This window comes from Pan troglodytes, chromosome 22 (assembly GCF_028858775.2).
Source record: "Pan troglodytes isolate AG18354 chromosome 22, NHGRI_mPanTro3-v2.0_pri, whole genome shotgun sequence".
NCBI lineage: Eukaryota > Metazoa > Chordata > Mammalia > Primates > Hominidae > Pan > Pan troglodytes.
In genome coordinates, this window is record NC_072420.2 from 29,584,375 (window position 1) to 29,607,539 (window position 23,165).

Genomic DNA, 23,165 nt, shown 5'->3' on the forward strand with positions numbered 1-23,165 from the left:
GGTTGCACACAACTGTACTCATCAGAATATAAAATTCAGAATACTAATGTCATTCCCAAAGGGAAGCAACTGGCTTCTCAAAAACCCAGGCAGCAGAAGTCTTGGAAAAAATCATTTCCCTCGATTTCACATACACTTCAGGTTCTGTTGGTTCCTAAGCAATTAACCTGAATATATATGGGTGCTGATCCCAAGGGATTAACATACACATCCTAAAACCTCAAGCTTTGGAGACTAACCATCTTCGATCACAAATTTGTGATCATGCAAAATAATAGAATCTTAAGAAATGGGCTTTGTATACATAGTCAGTTTTTTGAAATAATAAGTTTTTATTTTACTGCACTCAATTAAATTGTGAAACCCAAATAAAGTCTGGAGCCCAATGTGGTCCAATCTCAATCTACTGCTACAGTCAAAGAATCATAGCTTAGCAGCCAGAAAGTATTGAAAGAAACTTCCAAGGTTTTCTTTTTCAGCTTCTTAAGAAAATGCCAAAGAAGGAAATATATTCTTAATGCCCAGAAAAACACATTTTAAATTCTCTCTCATCACTACCTCTATTAGGCTCCTCCATAAAGCTATTAATAGTAGCTGCTTCCCAAAACTCTCTCCTCCCGTTTACACCCCACCTTCACCCACATAGATTTTCTGTTCCTTACCTCATTTCTTTCTACCTCTATTACTCTTCCCTCTTCTCACTTATTCAAATGTGAATCATCCATTTCTATTTCTTGGGTACCCCAATTAGAGTAATTGTCTGAATTATAAGGGTTGGGTTAGGGGAGGCAGAACTTCAGAGCAATGCCAGAATTGTCTTTCATGGGCAAGAGAAGGGCAACGAGTTATGCATACTCACAAATAATTTCTGTCCTTGTTACAGTTGCAGTTATCAACATTGTACTGCTAACAGAATTTCTTCCAAAATGACTGTAGCATATTCCTTAGGAAATTCATACTGACAATTGTTTTGGAATGAAGAAATGAAGCACAAGTACTCTATCAGTGTCTAAAAAATGAAGCCAACATTCTAAATAATCTTGTTCAATTAACATATGGTATTTATTAGCTTTATCTCCAAAAGATAAAGGCTATCTTCTTATGAAAAAGCTTTTTCCCATCTCTTCTAGAATCAGGAAGTTCAGACAAATTTACTTGATTTTCTGTGCTGTTCCAACTAGCCCAAGAGTTACTATCTGTGACTTTGGTACTGCTTATGTTTATCTACAGTTGCTCCATTACTTCAAAAAATGCAAAACAAGACTTGAACATTTTGTAATTCAAAATAAAGACAAGAACAGCCAGATTTTCTTTTTAGCTGTCAACAGAAAAATTCCAGCAATCAGTTTGAATATCTCATATAATTAAATGTTGAGGCCGGGCACAGTGGCTCACGCCTGTAATCTCAGCACTTTGGGAGGCTGAGGCAAGAGGATCGTTTGAGCCCAGGAGTTCAAGACCAGCCTGGGCAACATAGGGAGACCCCATCTCTACAAATAACTTAAAAACAAAATAAAATAATAAATAAATACACATTGAAATCATTTTTAAAGGTAATACATATGACCCTAAAATGATCTACCCTGTGGTAAAGAGACAATGGCACTTGGTAGGCTGATGGATCATAAACCAAAATCCTATCCAAAAGCTTCATCACTCAGAACACTTGATAATCTAACATTAGACGGACCACATGGCATGTGCACATTTCTTTCATTCCTGCACACACAATATCAAAAGGGCTGGGAAGAAAACCAGCATTCATTGAGTGACAATTACGCTATATACCCTATTCTAGACACTTTACATACTGTTTGTAATTCATGTTTCTCAAAGTACCCTGAGAGTTTCTTAAATCTACAGAAACCTGGGTTGTCATTAAATATACAGCTTACCAGGCCCCACCCCTGAAAATTCTGATTCAGTTGGGCTAGATTGGGGCCCAGGAATCCGTGTTTTAACAAAATGTACTCTTCATTGCAATGTTGTAAAATTATTTTCCTTGTTTCTGTCTTGCAGAAGCAAGGCAACTGTGAGAATTAAACAATTTATCAGGGCACCCAGATGACACAGGGAGAGCTGGATATTCAATCTCAAGTAGGTTGGCTCTAAAGCCGACTTTATCACTGGGCCATGCCAAATCCCAGTAAAACTCCATTTGCACTCTGACTGAAATAGTGGCTTCAGTTCCCCATCTATAGCAGTTCTAGCTTCTCACTGCCTGTTTTCCCTCCCACCACCCGCCCATAAAATCCAGCACTGTATAGGCTCTTGAATTATATTATTGGTTATTATATGATAAAATTTTGCATTGCAACTTGAGCAGGAAGACAAACTAATGAGAATCACATCCTATTTTCTAATTGTCTCAAACCATACCTCTATAAAGTAAAAAGAGTTGATTGAAACCAAAATGTTTGGGAATTACAACAAGCTATTCCTAATCAACACAACTTGTCAGAAATTTGGAGGCTGCCGTCAGCTCAGTAGCTTCTCAAACAAAGCAGTCTCAGAGTATGTTTTGAGTCCCTGATTCTTTCAACTGGGTAGATGCTTCTGTACGACTTTACATTGTTTTATTTAAAAGCTGTGCTTTTTTTTTCTCCGAAACTAGTGTATTTATAGGTGCTACATGCTTTAAAAGTCTCTGACTTTGAATCCCTGATTCTTTCGGCTGGGTAGATGCTTCTGTACGACTTTACATTGTTTTATTTAAAAGTTCTGCTTTCTTTTCTCTGAAACTAATGTATTTATAGGTGCTACATGTTTTAAAAGTCTACAACTGTGAAAAATGATGTAACACTGAAACAAGCAAAACCTTGAAGGAAAGTTGAAATTGAGATTGTCCAAAAACTCAGCCAGTACATAGTGTTTCCGCCTACTCTGATTTTTCAGCAGTTTTGTGATTTCTTTTCCCTTGTTTGTTTTTGAGTACACTCATCAGTATGTCCCATGGCATAATGTCTGTTTTCCAAAAATCCAGAAACATGAGTCAGCTGTTCAACTATTATATACAAATTTGGTAAAGTACCGTATTCATGGAATCTGAGTGTGTTTTCCAGGAATTACGTCTCCAGTGCCCCCACATGACTGCCTGATCAGCCTGTGATGCCTCTGAAGTGTTCTGCACCTACTTTCTAAGGGAAATGTTGCCACGATAGATAATTATGGAATTGTGGGCTTTTAGTTATTCAGAATAAATCTACAAGGCAATAGTTTAATGAATTTAATACACTGGTTCATGTAAAATGTCATATGCCATATGTAACATGACTGTAACTTAAGGATATTCTTTTAACTCAGTAAACTTGGTAGAAAATCCTTATATGAACCTGATACGGGTTAAACTGTGCTCTCTCAAAAAAAATATGTTGAAGTCCTAACCTCCAGTAACTCAGAATGCCACCTTATTTAGATATAGGTTAATTATAGATGAAATTAGTTAAGATGAGGTCATGAATGAATTCTAATCCAATATGACTGGTGGACTTGTAAAAAGGAGGTATTGGGCAGTCCCACAGAGGCTGGACTGCCTGGCTGGTGCATCTTTCCTGGTCTGCAAAAGAGAAGAAAATAAAATTAAAGAGGGAAAATGGGATAGACATAGACATGCAGAGAGAAAAGGTTATGTGAAGAGACATCCAGGGAGAAGATGGACGAATGAAAATGGAAGAAGAGATTCAAATTATGCTGCCACACACCAAAGAATGCCTGGGTTCACCAAAAGCTAAGAAAGGACAGGAAGGATGCTCCCCAGATGCTTCAGAGTGACCATGGCCTTACTAACCCCTTGATTTCAGACCTCTAGCCTCCATAACTGTGAGACTAAATTTCTGCTGTTGTTAAGCAACTCAGTTTGTGGCACTTCTTTATGGCAGCTCTAGGAAACAAATACAGAGCCCTTGAAGGTACTTTCAGCTGGAAAATGTCAGAGGCAGGCACAACTAAACTGAGGTTCCTGCTTAAGTGAATTTATTCAGCACAGGACTTTAAACGCCATTTATATCATATGACTTCCAAAGGTATTATCTACCATCATTACCACTTCCTGAGCTCCAGAATCAAATCTGCAACCACCCGATGGGTAGCTTCTCTTGCCTAATAGCATCTCAAAATTAGCACAACCAAAGCAGGACTTTGAATTCATTGCCTGCCCATACTTCCCCTAGTCTACTGCATCTAAGTAAAGACATCACCATCTACTAACTTATTTAAAGAAAAACCCGGAAGTCATCCTAATTCCTTCCTGCCTACCCACCATATCCAATCCATCTGTGTGTCCTCTAAATTCTACGTCCAGGTCAGTTTCCTGGGAGACACATTCTGAGGTGGAGATTAGCATGCAGAATTGTTATCAGGGATTGCCCTCAGAATCAACATCCACAGACAGAGGGAGAAGCTGAACTGCAATGCAGTCACCATAGGGACCTCAGTTCATCCTACAAAGAACTCTGGAGCTGTGAGGGCCCCTATCTTGAGTCATCTTTACCCCCACTCCACTGACCAGTTAGTGAGTGCAGGTCATCCCTGATAAGGGAATGTGGCCTTGGCTGACATGGTTCTTTTTGGCAGAGAGCAATTCCTGGAGAGAGTCCTTAGTGGAGAGCCATCAGCCTCCAAATTTTTCAACAGCTAAGGTAATAAGTACCTTGTTTCAGAAAAAAGATCTGGATGGCATACCACAGCATCTGCTATACTAGAAGAGAAAGAAGAAATATCCTGACCAGCTAAATCCTGTAAAACTAAATACCTGTGAAAATTCAGGAAAACTAATGATTAATTTTTTTCCCATCCATCCCCTCCATTTTCCCACTCAGCCAGTCTTTCTGTGTTCTTAATTACAGGAGGTGATGTGAAAGAGTCTTCTAGAATGAATTTCCATCAGCTGGGTCTTTCTGGGATGCTAAGAAAAGTTTAGGTTTATAAAGAATGTTTGAGAGAAACAGAGAGCTAGAGCAAATGACTTGAAGAGAGTACAGTGCCTCCCCCAAAACCTTGAAACAAGATTGCCCCCAAGATGAAGAGAGAGGAGACACAAGGAAGATGATGACAGCAGAGAAGTCATGGGCCCCAACAAAAGGGCAGAATCTAAATTGGGCTGCATGGACAGGGACAAGGGCAAACATCTCAACAAAAACTCCCATGAGGAGTACTGTTCCAGTGATGTTTGATTTTCAAACTCATTTCAGGACCACATTACCTTGCTTGCTGCAACTTTATAGTAAGTCTTGAAGTCAGGTAATGTAATGTAATTCATCTAACTTTCTTCTTCTTTTCCAATATTTTTGAAATGTTCTAGATCCCTTGCATTTCCATATATTTTTTAATTACTTTGTCAAATTCTACCCTTCCAAAAAAAAAAAAAAAGCCTACTGGAAACATGATGAGGATTGCATTGAATCAGTAGATCAATTTGATGAGAAATAACATCTCAACAATATTGAATGTTTCAATCCATGAACATGGTATATCTCCTTTTATTTGGGTCTTGTTTAATTTCCCTTGGCATTGGTTTGTGGTTTTCAGTGTAGAGAGCTTATATATTTATTTATAAATACATTATATCTTTATGTTATTATAAATGCAGTTGTTTTTATTTCATTTTTCAATTATGTACTGCTAGTATATGAAATAAAATTGATCTTTTACATTAACCTTGTATACCGTGATTTTGCTAAATTCACTTATGAGTTCTAGTGGTTGTAGATCTCTTAGAACTATTTATGTAAACAACCATGTCATTTGCTAATAAAGACAATTTTACTTTTTCCTGTCTGCTCTTTATATTAGTATTTAACAAAATGCATTTCAACTTATTCAAATTTAATAGTTTTAATTAAGAGAATGGTATTATTAATGTTCATCAAGATAACTCATTTTTCAAAGCACTCAAGAACAACAGATTAAAACTGTCATTTCAGTCATCAAATTTTACTTTTGCTAGTTTGTGCATAAAGAGTGGCAATAAAGCAAAATAAAATTTTGTCTTTAATGAATTATGCTAGAGAAATTCACAATTGCTCTATAGAGGTGACATATTCATCATAATTTCAAATAATGAGAGGGATTGCTGATTAGTAGTATGAACTGAAGAAAACTTTTGGAGATCAAGATATCTAAGCTAGCCTTTGAAGAAAGTTTAGACAGTCAAATTAGTGGTAGGAAAGATACAGGCATAAAGTAAGCAAAGGTAGAGGGAGAAATTAACAAAACAAGTTCCAAATATAGAGGCAGAGAACAAATCATATTGTTATGTATCAGTAACATAATAACAGAAGGTCTCAAATGATCGGCTACTGAGTTTGGATTTTATGGTCTACTTATGTAAAGGTTTTTAAGTAGTGAAGAATTACAAGAGGAAATCTTCCAACTAGACCATAGCCAAAGAAAGCTTGAGCTCTGAGAGGAGATAATAGGTATAAATACTTGTACAGCTAACAGTTCATGTAAGAGCTGAACAGTTTTCCCATATCAGTGTTTTTGCAAAGCCAAATAAATAATTTATGTTCTTGAGGACAGGCTACTAACTTCATTTAAAATGCAACAGCTGGAAGTTCCCATGTCTAATCCTATAAGAATGGCTTAATATAAGGCTGATACATAGTTAACATTCAGAAATGAGGAAGCAATTTCTGCTATGTGGATGAAATTTTCCAAGATAAAAAAAATCTTGCATTCTAATGCTTTTTAAAATGCTTTGATATATAGTGCTAAAAACTCACAATAAATATATTAATTACAGAGTAGAATTCATAGACAGTTTTATCTATCTTGATGCCATCCAAAGGGAGTATCACCTTTAAAATACACAAGGAAATGCTTCAAGGAATGAGTAGCAGTTGATCCAAACCTTGTAAGGTTATCCATTTCTGGGCACAAATTTCCTTGTATTCTCTCATTGCCTTACTCTGCTATATAATGTCATGGTCTACAAGGCTATTGAAATAGTATAAAACAAAACCATACTAGTCTGAATGCCTGGAGCCACCATGGCCATGGAGTATCCGTAGATTCCCTCAGCCCAGTGCTAATACACTGCTCTACCAGAAATGTGCTTCTCTCCATTAAGCAGTATCCATGTCTTTAGCTCTTGGGGAAACTATCTCTGGTACAGTGCTAGATTAGGTCCCCCCAATAGGACACAAATTTTTCCCACCCATTCAAGAAGCAGTCATTTCCATTTGGTCACTCAGCTTTCCATCAGGAAAACTGAAGCCACTCTAGGTATTTCAACCAGTAATAATTTAATAGACGGACTCAGGGACTTACAAAACTGTTAAAAAGACTGAGAGAGCAACAGTCATGGAAGCTTTCATTTACAGTCAATAAATCAAAAAGGGCATGAATTTAAAGAAATATCTGTTAGTACCAGAGGGGCTGACTCTCAGGAGCTCACCCAGCAACCATTTGCAAACCTCACTTCTGTCACCTGCCTGCTGGTGCAACTAAAGATCAGAGGCCCTCCTTTTCTGTTTTTCCACATTCACATATGTGCCTCACATTGGGATAATCTAAACTGGATCTTGCTGATGAGGTAAACTGGGAATGTAATTTTTAGCATTCCAGCCCTACAATGTAGGGTGGGACTTAGACAGGCAAGGATATTGCTGAAAACTAATAGACAATATCGAGCACATCTTTCTTTACCTCATAACCCATAGCCAAAACCACTCCCCAAAAATACTCATTCTTCCACAGTATTCTCACTGTGGTGATTTCCCTTCAGAGGCTCAGTTCAGTCTTCTTCCTTTTGCATTCTGTGTTCTGCCAGTCCTTCTTATAAGCATGTCTGCTCCCCAATGGAAACCAGCATCCTCCACATCTGATCTTCCAAAGGGCTACTTTTCCAGAGTTTGAATAACAGTGTATGCATTATTGCAGGTTCAAAGATGGAGAAGGAATCATGTGGCGAGACTTTCACTAAGCCAAAGATTAAGTCCCTAACATGAAAAGGCTAAGTTGTGCAATACACACTGAACAGTGTTTCAGTGAACCAGCCTATGCACAGAAAACCAACTATGTACAGAAAATCCAGACATAGGCCAGGCACAATGGCTCATGCCTGTAATCCCAGCACTTTAGGAGGCCAAGGCAGGAGGATTTCTTGAGACCAGGAATTCAAGATTAGCCAACAAATTGAGATCTCATCTCTAAAGAGAGAAAGAGGGAAAGAGATAAACAGAGAAAGAGGAAAGAAAGAAAGAAAGAAAGAGAAAAGAAAAGAAGAAAGGGAAGGGGAGGGGAGGGGAGGAAGGAAGGAAGGAAGGAGAAAGAAAGGAAGGAAGGGAGGGAGGAAGGAAGGAAGGAAAGGAAGGAAGGAAGGAGAAACAGAGAAGGAAGGAAGGAAGGAGGGAGAGAGGGACGGAGGCAGGGAGGGAGGGAGGGAGAGGGAGGGAAAGAAAGAAAAGAAAGAAAGCCAAGAAGGCTGATATATATTTAACATTCTTATTATGAATAATAATCTTAACATTCATATTTAACATATTTTGGCATATTCCAACCCAAAGAGAATCCACAGAGCAGATAGATTTGGGAGTAGCTTATTCTCACTATTCCCACTCATCCTCCCCTACCCTTTGAACGTACCAGCTTTACAATAATTCTGTATGTGTCTGAATATTCATGTGTCTGACTCTCTCACTAGGTTGTAGGTACTTTGCTAAGCTTTGTATCTTTGCTACATAATATGATGCCAATTATATAGCAGGATTTTCATGAATAAATGGAACGGTAAGATGGAGCTTGAAAAGTTTTCTACCACATCTCCAACTGGTTGCTTAATGTTCCTGTGAATATATTGCTTAGCCATTCAGACACCACATATCTAAAATAAAATTCATCTGTTCTTTAAAACTTTCTCCCTTAAGGGGTTAGTAGTGGTTTTTAATAATGTGGTTCATCAGAAAGGTGGAAAAATCCTAAGGTCCAGATGTGTTATGGATCCACATGACTATTGAAAACATTTAGGAAGAGATGTGGAGATAAAAACAGTAGAAGTAAATATTTTTAGGAAGATAGAAACGAAAATTGCTGGGCATTAGCTAGCAAGTATTTGTGGTCTAGCCAGAAGTATTAATGGCATTTTTAAAGTATTTGAATATCTGATGCTATTGAATGATGGTATAATGACATTCCCAGAGTTATTTAATATTGATATAAAATTCCAGCTTTTGCCCATTTAGTATGATATTGGCTGTGGGTTGGTCATAAATAGCTCTTATTATTTTGAGATACATTCCATCAATACCTAGTTTATTGAAAGTTTTTAGCATGAAGGGGTATTGAATTTTATTGAAGGCCTTTCCTGCATCTATTGAGATAATCATGTGGTTTTTGTCATTGGTTCTGTTTATGTGATGGATTACATTTATTTGGTATGTTGAACCAGCCTTGCATCCCAGGGATGAAGCCAACTTGATCGTGGTGGATAAGCTTTTTGATGTGCTGCTAGATTCGGTTTGCCAGTATTTTATTGAGGATTTTCACATTGATGTTCATCAGGGATATTGGCCTGAAAATTTTGTTTTGGTTGTGTCTCTGCCAGGTTTTGGTATCAGGATTATGCTGGACTCATAAAATGAGTTAGGGAGGAGTCCCTCTTTTTCTATTGTTTGAAATAGTTTCAGAAGGAATGGTACCAGCTCCTCTTTGTACCTCTGGTAGAATTCAGCTGTGACTGTCTGGTCCTGAGCTTTTTTTAGTTGGTAGGCTATTAATTACTGCCTCAGTTTCATAACTTGTTATTGGTCTATTTAGGGATTAGATTTCTTCCTGGTTTAGTCTTGGGAGGGAGTATGTGTCCAGGAATTTATCCATTTCTTCTAGATTTTCTAGTTTATTTGCACAAAGGTGTTTATAGTACTCTCTGATGGTAGTTTGTATTTCTGGGGGATCAGTGGTGATATCCCCTTTATCATTTTTTATTGTGTCTGTTTGATTCTTCTCTCTTTTTGAAAACCCGCACAAGACAAGGATGCCCTCTCTCACCACTCCTATTCAACACAGTATTGGAAGTTCCAGCCAGGGCAATCAGGCAAGAGAAAGAAATAAAACGTATTCAAATAGGAACAGAGGAGGTCAAATTGTCTCTCTTTGCAGATGACATGATTGTATATTTAGAAAACCCTATCGTCTCAGCCCCAAATCTCCTTAAGCTGATAAGCAATTTCAGCAAAGTCTCAGGATACAAAATCAATGTGCAAAAATCACAAGCATTCCTATACACCAATAATAGTCAAACAGAGAGTAAAATCATGAGTGAATTCCCATTCACAATTGCTACAAAGAGAATAAAATACCTAGGAATACAACTTACAAGGGATGTGAACCAATGCTCAAGGAAGTAAGAGAGGACACAAACAAATGGAAAAACATTCCATGTTCACAGATAGGAAGAATCAATATCGTGAAAATGGCCATACTGCCTGAAGTAATTTATAGATTCAATGCTATCCCCATCAAACTACCACTGACTTTCTTCACAGAATAAGAAAAAAACTACTTTACATTTCTATGGAACCAAAAAAGAGCCCATATAGCCAAGATAATCGTAAGCAAAAGAACAAAGCTGGAGGCATCACATTACCTGACTTCAAACTATACTACAAGGCTACAGTAACCAAAACAGCAGGTACTGGTACCAAAACAGATCTACAGACCAATGGAACAGAACAGAGGCCTCAGAAATAACGCCACACATCTACAATTATCTGATCTTTGACAAACCTGACAAAAACAAGCAATAGGGAAAGGATTCCCTATTTAACAAAGGGTGTTCAGAAAACTGGCTAGCCATATACAGAAAACTGAAACTGGACCCCTTCCTTACACCTTAAACAAAAATTAACACAAGATGGATTAAAGACTTAAACATGGGCTGGGTGTGGTGGCTCACACTTATCTTAATCACAGCACTTTGGGCGGCTGAGGTGAGCGGATCACGAGGTCAGGAGATTGAGACCATCCTGGCCAACATGGTGAAACCCCATCTCTAATAAAAATACAAAAAATTAGCTGGGCATGGTGGTGCACGCCTGTAGTCCCAGCTACTTGAGAGGCTGAGGCAGGAGAATATCTTGAACCTGGGAGGCAGAGGTTGCAGTGAGCCGAGATCATGCCACTGCACTCTAGCCTGGGCGACAGAGCGAGACTCCATCTCAAAAAAAACACTTGAATGTAAGACCTAAAACCATAAAAACCCTAGAAGAAAACCTAGGCAATACCATTCAGGACATAGGCATGAGCAAGGACTTCATGTCTAAAACACCAAAAGCAATGGTAACAAAAGCCAAAATTGACAAATGGGATCTAATTAAACTAAAGAGCTTCTGCACAGCAAAAGAAACTACCATCAGAGTGAACAGGCAACCTACAGAATGGGAGAAAATTTTTGCAACCTACTCATCTGACAAAGGGCTAATATCCAGAATCTACAATGAACTCAAACAAATTTACAAGAAAAAAAAATAACCCCATCAAAAAGTGGGCAAAGGATATGAACAGACACTTCTCAAAAGAAGACATTTATGCAGCCAAAAAACACATGAAAAAATGCTCACCATCACTGGCCATCAGAGAAATGCAAATCAAAACCACAACGAGATACCATCTCACACCAGTTAGAATGGCTATCATTAAAAAGTCAGGAAACAACAGGTGCTGGAGAGGATGTGGAGAAATAGGAACACTTTTACACTGTTGGTGGGACTGTAAACTAGTTCAACCATTGTGGAAGTCAGTGTGGCAATTCCTCAGGGATCTAGAACTAGAAATTCCATTTGACCCAGCAATCCCATTACTGGGTATATACCCAAAAGATTATAAATCATGCTGCTATAAAAACACATGCACACGTATGTTTACAGCGGCACTATTCACAATAGCAAAGACTTGGAACCAACCCAAATGTCCAACAATGATAGACTGGATTAAGAAAATGTGGCACATATACACCATGGAATACTATGCAGTCATAAAAAATGATGAGTTCATGTCCTTTGTAGGGACATGGATGAAGCTGGAAACCATCATTCTCAGCAAACTATCGCAAGGACAAAAAACCACACACCGCATGTTCTGACTCCTAGGTGGGAACTGAACAATGAGATCACATGGACACAGGAAGGGGAACATCATACACTGGGGACTGTTGTGGGGTGGGGGGAGGGGGAAGGGATAGCATTAGGGGAGATACCTAATGCTAAATGACGAGTTAATGGGTGCAGCACACTAACATGGCACATGTATGCAACAAACCTGCACGTTGTGCACATGTACCCTAAAACTTGAAGCATAATAATAATTAAAAAAAAAAAGATAGGGAAGGGTCTGAAGGCAGCCTTGAAGATGCTAAGCTGGTTAGTCTCTCCCACATCCTACTAAACAGCTGCCAGGAAAAAATGGCAATTGGAGTAAAGCACCAATATCAGCTCCATGGCCCCCAAAACACAGTGGTGTCCAGGTAAAAACTGACCCAGGGAGGAACAGGGTGCCACCTTACATAGCACCTTTCACCAACAGGACATTCCATGCCTCCAACACATTCACTGAAGGACAGCTACAGTTATCACAATCAGCATCTTCAAGCAGGTGACAAAGACAAAGATGAGCAAAACAAAAATGAAAATTACCAAATATTTGAGTAAAAGCAACAGCATCAAAAAATGGCACCAAGTCCAACCAACTAAATAACTAACATCTGAGAAAACAGAATTCATAGAAGAATTGAGGGAGGAAGGTCTTTACAGTAAACCATACATATAGTTGTTATGGACTGCATTATTATGTCCCCCTGAATTTATATATTGAAGCTGTAACCCCTAGTACCTCAAAAATGTGATTGTATTTTGAAATGGGGCCTTTAAAGAGGTTAAGTAAGGTAAAATGAGGCTGTTAGTGTGGGCTGTAACACAATCTGAATGAATATTAGGGCACACAAAGAGACACCAGACAAGTGCACACCCAGAGGGAAGATCAAGTGAAGAGGCAGCAAGAGATGGCATCTGAAGACAAGAAGAGAGGCCTCAGAGGAAATTAACTGTGCTGGCACCTTGATCTTGGGCTTCCAGCCTTCTGAACTGTGAGAAAATAAATTTCTGTTATTTCAGCCACCCAGCCTGTGATACTTTGTTCCTAGCAAACTAATACAATAGTGATATTCTCAGAAAGAAGTCATGAGAATATTACTACCAGGAAAAACAAACTAAATAGTTTGGAAATTTAGAATGTCAGTGTTAAAATTAATTTGTGTCAAGATCTATATCCCAGGGAAATAAAAAATAATAATTTTTTAAAAGTTATCCAGCTGGGCACAGTGGCTCATGCCTGTAATCCCAGAACTTTGAAAGGCTGAAGTTGGAAGATCATTTGAAGCCAGAAATTCAAGAGCAGCCTGGGCCACAAAGCAAGACACTGTCGCTACAAAAAATAAAAATGAAAATGAAAAATTACCCAGGCATGGTGGCATACGCTTGTAGTCCCAGCTGCTTGGGAGGCTGAGACAGTAGGATCGCTTGAGCCCAGGAGTTGGAGCCCACACTGAAATATAAGCACACCACTGCACTACAGCCTAAGAGTCAGAGTGAGCCCTGTCTCTTAAAAAAATTAAAATTTACCTAAGAGAAGAGATACAGCTGAAGAATGAATTAGTGAGCTGGGAGATCAAGCTAGGCAATTCTCCTAAAATGCTGCGCAAAGAAAAGTGAAGAAAGCACAAAGGAAGAGCTAGAAGGCATGAAGGGTGCATCCAGGAGCTTCAGCAGCTGCCTGGTAAGTGCTCCAGACTGAAAGCAGAGAAAATGGAAGACATGAGATGATAACTTAGAAGTCACTGAAGAAATTTCCTCAGAGCTGAAGAAACATATGAATCTTTTCATTCAAATGGACCATCATATGTCATGCAGAGTGAATAAAAGAAGCACAGTAAAACACATCCACGTGAAACTTCAAAATCCAGTGAAAAAGAAAATGCTAAACACTTCCAGTTGGGCAGGGGGTGGGGTGGCAATTATAAACTAATGAATGAAAATTAGATTACTGTCTGTAATCACAACAGCAACACTGGGTGCTAAGAAATGTTGGAATATTATATTCAAAATTCTCAAGAAAAATTCACATTGAACCTAGAATCCCATTTCCAGCCCAATTTCAAACACAAAATAAAGACATTTTCAGATATGCAAGGACTCAGAAAGCTTATTTGTTTACCCTTTCTGAAATAGTTTCTCAAGGATGTATTCCAAAAAAATTAAAGATAATGTATAATGAAGAGGAAGATATAGAATACAATAAATTGTAGAAAACAAAGAAAAAAGTAGCTATTTCAAAAGTTATTGATGTATTATTTTTATTTAATTACCTTTTATAAACAAAATTACAAGTGATCTCTCCATGATAGGTGTAGGGTTGGGCAAAGAGGACAAAAATGGGAACACTCTTCTCTTATTTGGGGATCATGTTTACTAACTCTAGATTTCAACTGAAAAACATAAGCTTAAGTATTCATTTTTGAGAAATATATACACTTTGAAAGTCACTAAGAAAGGAAAATGAAGGATTTCCTTGAGAGTAGTAATTATACCATGTAACTGCTAATAAATGTCTGATGGAGTGAAGAAAATTTGTCTATAAAAGTAGCAGGGAACACTGACCCTTCTCAATTGTGCCTTCTATCCCTTGGCCATTAGTGTTGGGAGACAGTGCAGTAATCAAAAACACAGATGGGGCTCAGGTCCCAGCTTCCCATTCACTAGCTATATGTCCTTACTCATGACAGTTACTATCTCGGAGCTCTGGTGTGTCCATTGTTAAAATGGAATTAATAAAATCTTGCAAAATTGCCATGTAGATAAATAAGTCAACCCTCCTTTGGTGACCAACCATCTGCACATACGGATAGTGTGATGGTTAATACTGAGTGTCAACTTAACAGGATTGAAGCATGCAAAGTATTGTTCCTAGGTGTGTCTGTGAGGGTGTTGCCAAAGGAGATTAACATTTGAGTCAGTAGACTTGGGAAAGGGAGATCCACCCTCAATCTGGGTGAGCACAATCTAATCAGCAGCCATGTGGCCAGAATAAAAAGCAGGCAGAAGAATGTGAAAGGACTAGACTGGCTGAGTCTTCTGGTCTCCATCTTTCTCCCGTGCTGGATGCTTCTTACCCTCAAACATGGAACTCCAAGTTTTTCCGCTTTGGGACTCTTGGACCTTTGACCACAGACTGAAGGCTGCACTGTTGGCTTCCCTACTTTTGAGGTTTTGGGACTTGGACTAGCTTCCTTGCTCCTCAGCTTGCAGATGGCCTATTGTGGGACCTCACCTTATGATTGTGTAAGTTAACACTCATTAATAAACTCATATATATATGTATATATGTATATCCTATTAGTTCTGTCCCTCTAGAGAACCCTGACTAATACAGACAGGAATATAGAGCAATGTCTAGACAGAGCCTGAGACCCTCCTCACCTCCAAAGCACCTTGTGTTTTTCTCTCCTTCCCCTTCTTTGCCCACCCTCTCCTTAGGAATTTTCAGCCAATCCATATCTTAGAAAGCTGCAGGAAGGAGTTGGCCTGATGGGCTTGCCACACTTGGGCCCCACTGCAGTTTCCCTGGAGCCTCACAGGGACTGCATCACAGTCCATGGGGCTCAATAATAAGCTCTTTCAGCATCAGCCTAGCTTCACCATTAACTGCTACCACATTGAGGCAAAGAACTGTGGTTTTCATGGCCTCCCCAAATCATGTCGGATCATTCCTACAAAAAAGTGGACCAGAAAGAAACAAACTAGGATTCATTTCTTAGTGCCAGAAGTAACATAATTACAGAGGAATGTTCTGGCTAATGTAAAAGTTGCTTTTTGGTATGTTGACCTAAGACCTATATTTGCTGTTTTGTTTTCAATGTTCTTCCTCACATGTCCTGTCTTTACCATTTCCAAGCCTAAGAACTGTGGGTTATCTATAATCAGTCATTAATGTTTTCGTTACCCTCAGTTAGTGAATACTCAAAGAAGCTGGAAATTCTCAAAGCTCTGGTAGTTGCTCAAGGAAAAGCCAACAAATAATAGGGTATAGAAAAGCCTCAAGTAAAACTAGATGGGTATTGTTGGATACCCATGACGTAAGGATACATAAAGTCTTTCATTTTGCTGAGTCAAAATGTGCCATCTAAACTACACAGCAACCATGCAGTTTATTAGCTCAAAAAAAAAAAAAAAAAGGCCCTGGTCATTTAAATCTATGCCATTCATGTGTTTATACATATTTTTATATGCTTTATATAGGAAGTCTTTTAACTTTTTTTTATTTAAGCATAGGTAAAAGTTATATAACCAAAAAATTCGATTAACTCAAATACATGAGAATATTTGGGCAATCTTTTGGCTTACTGAATTTTCTAGTTAGTGGAGGATTTACCAAAGAGTTCTTTCAGCTTTCCACCTTTATTTTTCTTTTCCTTTTTTTTTTTTTTTTTTTCAGACAGAGTCTTAATCTGTCGCCAGGCTGGAGTGTGCAGTGGCGCGATCTCGGCTCACTGCAACCTCTGCCTCCCAGGTTCAAGCGATTCTCCTGCCTCAGCCTCCCAAGTAGCTAGGACTACAGGCACGGGTGCCACCATGCCTGGCTAATTTTTTGTATTTTTAGTAGAGACGGAATTTCACCATGTTGGCCAGGATGGTCTCGATCTTTTGACCCCGTGATCCACCCACCTCGGCCTCCCAAAGTGCTGGGATTACAGGCATGAGCCACTGCGCCTGGCTCCACCTTTATTTTCTAACGATTTCTTTACCAAGTCTTCCCAGGTCCTTTACTTAGTACTTTTATCTCACCTAAGGTACATGACTTTTTAACCAATGAGTTCTTATTGTAAAAATGCCTCAGAAATATCATTCTGGCTGTCAATTTATTAAGTGATATGAATTCATGGGTTAACAATTTATGTCTTTTTCATAGAAAGTTAAATGTACAAGAAAATCTCCAGATTTCATCATGATATACAAATGCTTTAAAGTGAAGGAGTTCAGGGAACTTGACCCCAAAATATGGCTCCCTAGTATAATGAGTATTTTGAACTAAAGGCCTTTAGAGATCAACAGATTTTAGAAGATACTTTTTCCCTATCTACATAAAGACCAGAGAGACCCATAAAGAGAGGAATTGTTTTCCTCCCCTACCTCTTGCCTCTCAATCCTCTGCCTCTCCCAAACACAAGCTGAAGTTCCCTCATCTGCCTAAAGTCTGGACCTACCAAAGAAGAAAACAATGACCTCTGGTCCCTTCCCTGAGTTTTCATTAACTGAACCCATATTGCAAGAAGGAAGACTAAAGTCTGTCAACAGACCTCGACAGACTTTTGTCACAAAACCTTGACTGCTCTGTGGGCCCAAGAGACCACTGTATGTTCTTCAAGCCCACTGATTTCCCCTAAAAATCATTTATTATCCCCCTAAAATTATCCACACTTCCCCATCTCCATTCCCCCTAAGAAATAGAGCATATAAACACCTGTATCCCATTGGAATATTGGACAATCACTCTGAGATTCCCTTCATGCACATAATAGTAATAAATCTGTGTGCCTTTTCTTTTATTAATCTAAATTTTTGTGAGTTGATTTTTCAGCAAACCTTCCAAGCTTTCCCTTCACCCATACAAAAAGTGTGTAACTTTTGGGTTACTATATTTCTGGCTCTTATTTTTTGAATGTCTTCCATAGGGGGTTTTCTTTGTCTTATAAAAATGTGGGGAAGCTGAAATGCAGGGAATCTGAAGCAATCATATGTTTTTGTTTTACCTCCTATGTGAAATACACAAGTAAAGTGGTTTCTCGACACGTACATCAAGGGCTGAATTCCAAAGGTATCCCAGTTGTCTGAGCATTCTCCCCTACCTATCAGTGTATTCCTTTCCTCTTCTTACTTTTCCATAAACCAAATGTTTTCATTTCTTATATTTATACTTCTGTGACTCTTAATAAAGATAGTAAAGCATAAACAATAAATGCCTGAAATGCAGTTTTTGTCTGACTTTGGACTTACTCCGTTGCTCAGTTTTTTTTGAAGATTTTTCCTGCCAACCTTCCACTCCACCCACCATCACCCCACCCCGGCCCCCTCCATTTGGTTCACTGACACCTTCCAAAACCTATTCCATTGTCTAGCACTAATTACACTGCACCACAGAGGGAGAGGCTGTGGGCTCCAGAATCGGCAACCTCAATCTGAATCTCCGCTGCCCCACTGCGGGATTCTTAACCTCTCTGAGCCTCTATTCCTTTATCTGTAAAAGTGGAGATAATAGCAAAACTGGATAATCTGCTGGAAATATTTAAATGAGTTGACCTATGTGAAAGAAACTTACTTTCAATAGATACTTAGTAAATTCTAGTTTCTCTTCCCTAGTTTGAGGAATTTGGAAGGAGGAATAACAATGATTGTTGTCTATAAACTCATACCACTTTTCCACCGCACCCCTTTATCTTAACAATCTAAATGAAAGTTCAATGGCAGAGTACCAAAGAAAAGAAGCTAAAATGTTTATCTGAAAAAATCAGTAGACTTCTGCCAAATTTCCAGTCTCACAAAACCCAAGAATACTCTTCCCAAGAATTTCCAGTGCCCCTCCCCCAATCGCTAATAATAAAAACAACAATTCTGACATCTGTTTGCTGCTAGAATATACTGGTGGCTCAATCTTCAAAGAAAAATGTAATATAACCAAATATATTCAAATTAAAGTATAATTTAGAAGGTTTTTTTACACATCAGAAGGTATTTCAAGACCTTGCCCTTTCTCCATTTGTTAGTGGCAACACTTACTAGTTCCGGTTATTTTCACTGTCCACTGCTTTGGATCTGGATACTGGAAGTTTACTTCAGTAATACCTCCTGGAGGACCAAAAAGTGAGATAAACACAAATATCAGTATAATTGAATGAGGCAATACGGACAAACAACTGCAAAGAAGAGAGATACTCTATCATGTAGAATATTACATTCTCTGCTTCCCTTTTATGGACATTTTATTCTGCTACAGAATTCCAATCACTAGTTTAGCCACACTCTGAAAAGTCATTTTCCTTTTTGACTTGTAGTGGAGCCAATCAGTTTAGAAGCACTCAGGGAGGTATCTTATATACCATCTGGGACAAAGAAAATAAAGTATTTTTTCATTTCCTTAGCAGTTACAAATTTACCTAATGATATCATTCCAAATTGAGCAGAATATAAGGTTTGACTATTTTAATCATTTGGCAATTGTGGTCCAAGTCCTATTACAATATTAAGATACCCACAATTTAAATCACACATCATATGAAATAGTAATTTGCTTTAAAAATGCTGAATTTCTTGGCTCATGTTCTAAAAAGATATCATAGGAGACCAATTGCAACAAAAAAAATTATAGAACATGTGTGGAATAAAATATGTAAGGAATTTCCCTAGTTTATTTCCTTAAATGAGCCACACCATAAAAGTGGCTACAATGCATATATATATATATATATATATATACACATATATATATCCCTGAGCCCTCATAATTGTTAGATTGCTAGACTAGCTTTGCTATGAAAAAGCTGAGGAACTCCAGCTGGAGCCATTCCTTTCCCCAGTTATTACTAAAGGTTATATTTAATTATCTAGCTGAGCTGCTGTAATTAGCATCAACAAAGCTCTGTGCCATAATGACTTGATATATAAACTTTTGGGAAGCCCATTACAATTCAGATGGACCTTCTGAAATGTAGCATTCCACCTGATGGCTAATCCCAGATATTAACGTCCATTCGATTTCCATTCACCCCTTCTAATGTGTTTGTGTACTGCTTGCTGACAACTGTAGTATGTTTGTAGTACAAACAGTACTTTGCATTTTTGAATTTGGGGTCTAAATCTGTTCAGGCTCTCTCATGTGGCTGGAATGTTGGCATGGCTCAGAAAACAAAAGTCAACTTAAAAAAAAGTTGGTTCCTCCAGGAAGAGAGATGGCTATCAAGCTTGACAAATGCACTGTAATGTGAACAGGGCAGCAGGGTTAATTCTGTTAAGTGATTGCTATAGGCCTTTGCTTGTCTTGGACTTTTGGCCTTTTGCTGCAAACAGGGTGGGCCTTGTTAAACTGCCAAGTTGACAATTTTATATCCAAAGGCTTTTGACAGTTTTATATCCAAGGCTTTGCTTTTCTGTTGTGATTTTTCAACAGGAAAGCTCAAAGTGCTCTGGGGATTTTCATCTCCGAGTCCATGATAACACTTAGAAAACTCAATAGATCGTTGTTTGCTGAATCTGAGCATAAAAATTAGGTTCTAAGAGAAAGAAAAATCATTTTATAAAAACATAGATTTGGATATCACAGTGTGCTCTGCTAATTTCTTTTGGCTGGTGCTTTTTGTTGTTGTTGTTTAAAGTTTACATGGGATCTCTGTTTCCACTGAACCATCTCAGACACCGAAACACAAAGCTGGGTTACAACCTAATCCGCAATGTGGGGTTATCTTCCTACTGTTGGGGCATTTTCCAACTGGGTAAGGATCTGAGCACTATAGAGATGTATACTGAGCTCTTATATTACCTTGTCTGTATCAGACTTAACTGAGACACAGATAAGTTAAAAAGTAGCCCGCAAATCCTAGGACCTAGCACCCTACAATCTAAGAGCTAAAATCATTGTCTCTTGGACATAAATCAGCAAACTTCATTCAGCACATGTTAAGTACCTGCCATATGTTAACCCTCTACTAACCATGTGTTACATACTGTGAAAAAAAAAAAAGAAGTCACAGTTGAAGGTTTCTAGAAGGTTTCTAAAAGTTACCTGATCTGCCAATCATCTCCATCAGAACCCTCAGGTAAGCTTGTGTATTAAGCAGATTCCTGAATCCCACCCCAGATCTACTTGATTGGAGGAGGGGGCTAAATTTGCATTTTTTTATAAGCTTCTCCCAAATGATGCTTATGAGTAATGTTTGAGAACTATTCTAGACTCAGGATTCTCAAACCTGGCTGCACATTTGAATCACCTAGTGAATTTAAGACCACCAATGACCTAGTACCACTGCAGACCAATTAAATCAGACCCTCTGGGGTAAGGGGGAGCCTGAGCATCAGTCATTGTTGTTGTTGTTGCTGCTGTTGTTGTTGTCGTTGTTAAGTCCACATGTGACTCTAATGGGCATCCAAGGCTGTGAACCATGGTTCTAGACTTTAGGTTCTATCAGAATTTACGACAGGAAGAAATCACTTCTATCTGAAGTGGTCAGATACTACCTTTGATTTCCTCTCATATCTTGCAAAAGACTTCATGTTCTCTTTGAAAAGTGTGTGTGTATGAGTTTGTTATTGTTTTAAAAATTACATATTTATATAGCACCCATGCAAGAAACAATTTTTACAGATAGCACATAATTTCATTTGTCTTCAATTCATCTACTGTAATGTAATCAGAAGAAAAACGTATTAGTATTCCAATTATAGATAAAGCAAAAGATTAGTACTTTGCCTGAGATCACACAACAAATTCATTCTAAAATTCTGATTTCACTGGAGTTGCTTCCCAGAAATAAAAAAAGAGAGAGAGAGATAGAGAGTCTTTGAACAGTCCTAGTTGAAATGTAGCCTATTCAATACTAAAAATTATTCAAATAAGTAGTCCATCCACACTCCATAATGGACAGTCTTCCTCTTGGCTTTTTTGTTGTTGTTATTATAAAGAAGGGAATATCCTAAAGGGTCAATAATCCTCCTTCTATTTCTCCATTTTTCTGTCTCCATAAGGCAACATCACTGAATGTATTAATAGGCTTGCTCAGTTAGGGTTTTTAATCCCTCCCAGTTTGCCCAGAATGTTCTCAGTTTTAGTACTGAAAGTCCTGTGCCCAGTTAACCCGTCTCGGGCAAACCTGGACAGTCCCTATCAGCAGTGGAAATAAACACTGCTTTGAAGATCTATGCAGGAATGGGAGTTTAAGGTTAGTTAGGAAGATCAGCCAGGCCAGCAATGGGCAGGGAGTGGGACAATCTAAAGATCCATGAAGGTGGGCAGACTTGGCTTCAGGCTTTGAAGTCTAGCTGGGAAGGCACAGTGCATGACCCAGGGAAGAGGCTCTCAAACTTGAGTGTGTATTACAATCCCCTGGAAGGCTTGTTAGAACACAAATTGCTGGGCACCACCTCCAGAGTTCCTGATTCAGTAGGTCTGGAGAGAGGCCTAGAATTTGCATTTCTAACACATTCCCATGTAATGCTGATGCTGTTGGTCCCAGGATCACGCCTTGAGAACCACTGCTCTAGGTGCTAGTCTAGACTTTCAGCTGAGCATAAGTAATAGGTGTGAAGGTGATGTCTTGGCACCAGGGAGCTAGCAGGCCACATTAGGCAGAGATATGAGCTAGGGACCAAAGGCAGGACTCAAAGCACTGAGCAAATGTGAGCTAACATGGCAGGACCAGGCTAAGAGGATCTGGAGTACTAGGCAGATAAACAAAACAGGAGCTCCATCTTAAAGAAGTATGACCAAGATCTTTCTACTGGATGTGGGTGCAAGGTGTGGTGTTGGCCTTAGGAACAAGGCAAAATTCAATGCGTAAGCAATCATTGAGGAGCACAGACTTAATGGTCAGTCACTGGAGTTCCTGAATTAGGAATTTTAAAGATCCCCTGACAACCATAAAAGTTGGGTGACCAACTATTCTAGTTTTCCCAGGAATTTCCCTACTTCAGCACTGAAAGTGCAGGGCCTAGAAACCCCTCAGTCCTAAGACATCTGGTCACCCTAATTGTGCTCTTAGAAGACTACAGCCTAGATCCACCTACATCTCTGGGTCAGTTGGCTCCAGCCATAAGGAAAGAAAGCACACATGAGAAGAGGAGGAGCCAGCTGGAAAACGAGGCAGAGAGCCAGGATGCTCATTGCAACCTATAGCCTTCAAGAGAGGATAAAAGGGCACCCAGAAATATTGTCTATAAATGCTGAAATGCATTTGCTTTAAATGGGCAAAACACGTTAAATGACTCCTCAGGCCTGCAGTTTTTCTAAACTCATGAAAGTGGAAAAGTTCAGCACAAACAGAACCATCCAGACACCCCGTAGATGGAAGTCTCTCTCACTGCCTTTTGACAATCATCACACACACTTAAGATCTCATTGTAAGTATAGCCTTA

General features: G+C 38.7%; 1 protein-coding gene across 5 annotated transcripts in view; it reads right to left on the reverse strand.

The window, feature by feature from the left end:
• Positions 1 to 23,165, reverse strand: part of N6AMT1 (N-6 adenine-specific DNA methyltransferase 1) — a 305,712-nt gene that overhangs the window by 224,408 nt on the left and 58,139 nt on the right. For all 5 annotated transcript variants that reach the window (XR_001712444.4, XR_010154394.1, XR_001712446.4 and 2 more), the window contains one exon: positions 18,822 to 18,890. The gene's annotated coding sequence lies outside the window, so the exon portion shown is untranslated. The remainder of the gene's footprint in view (positions 1 to 18,821; positions 18,891 to 23,165) is intronic.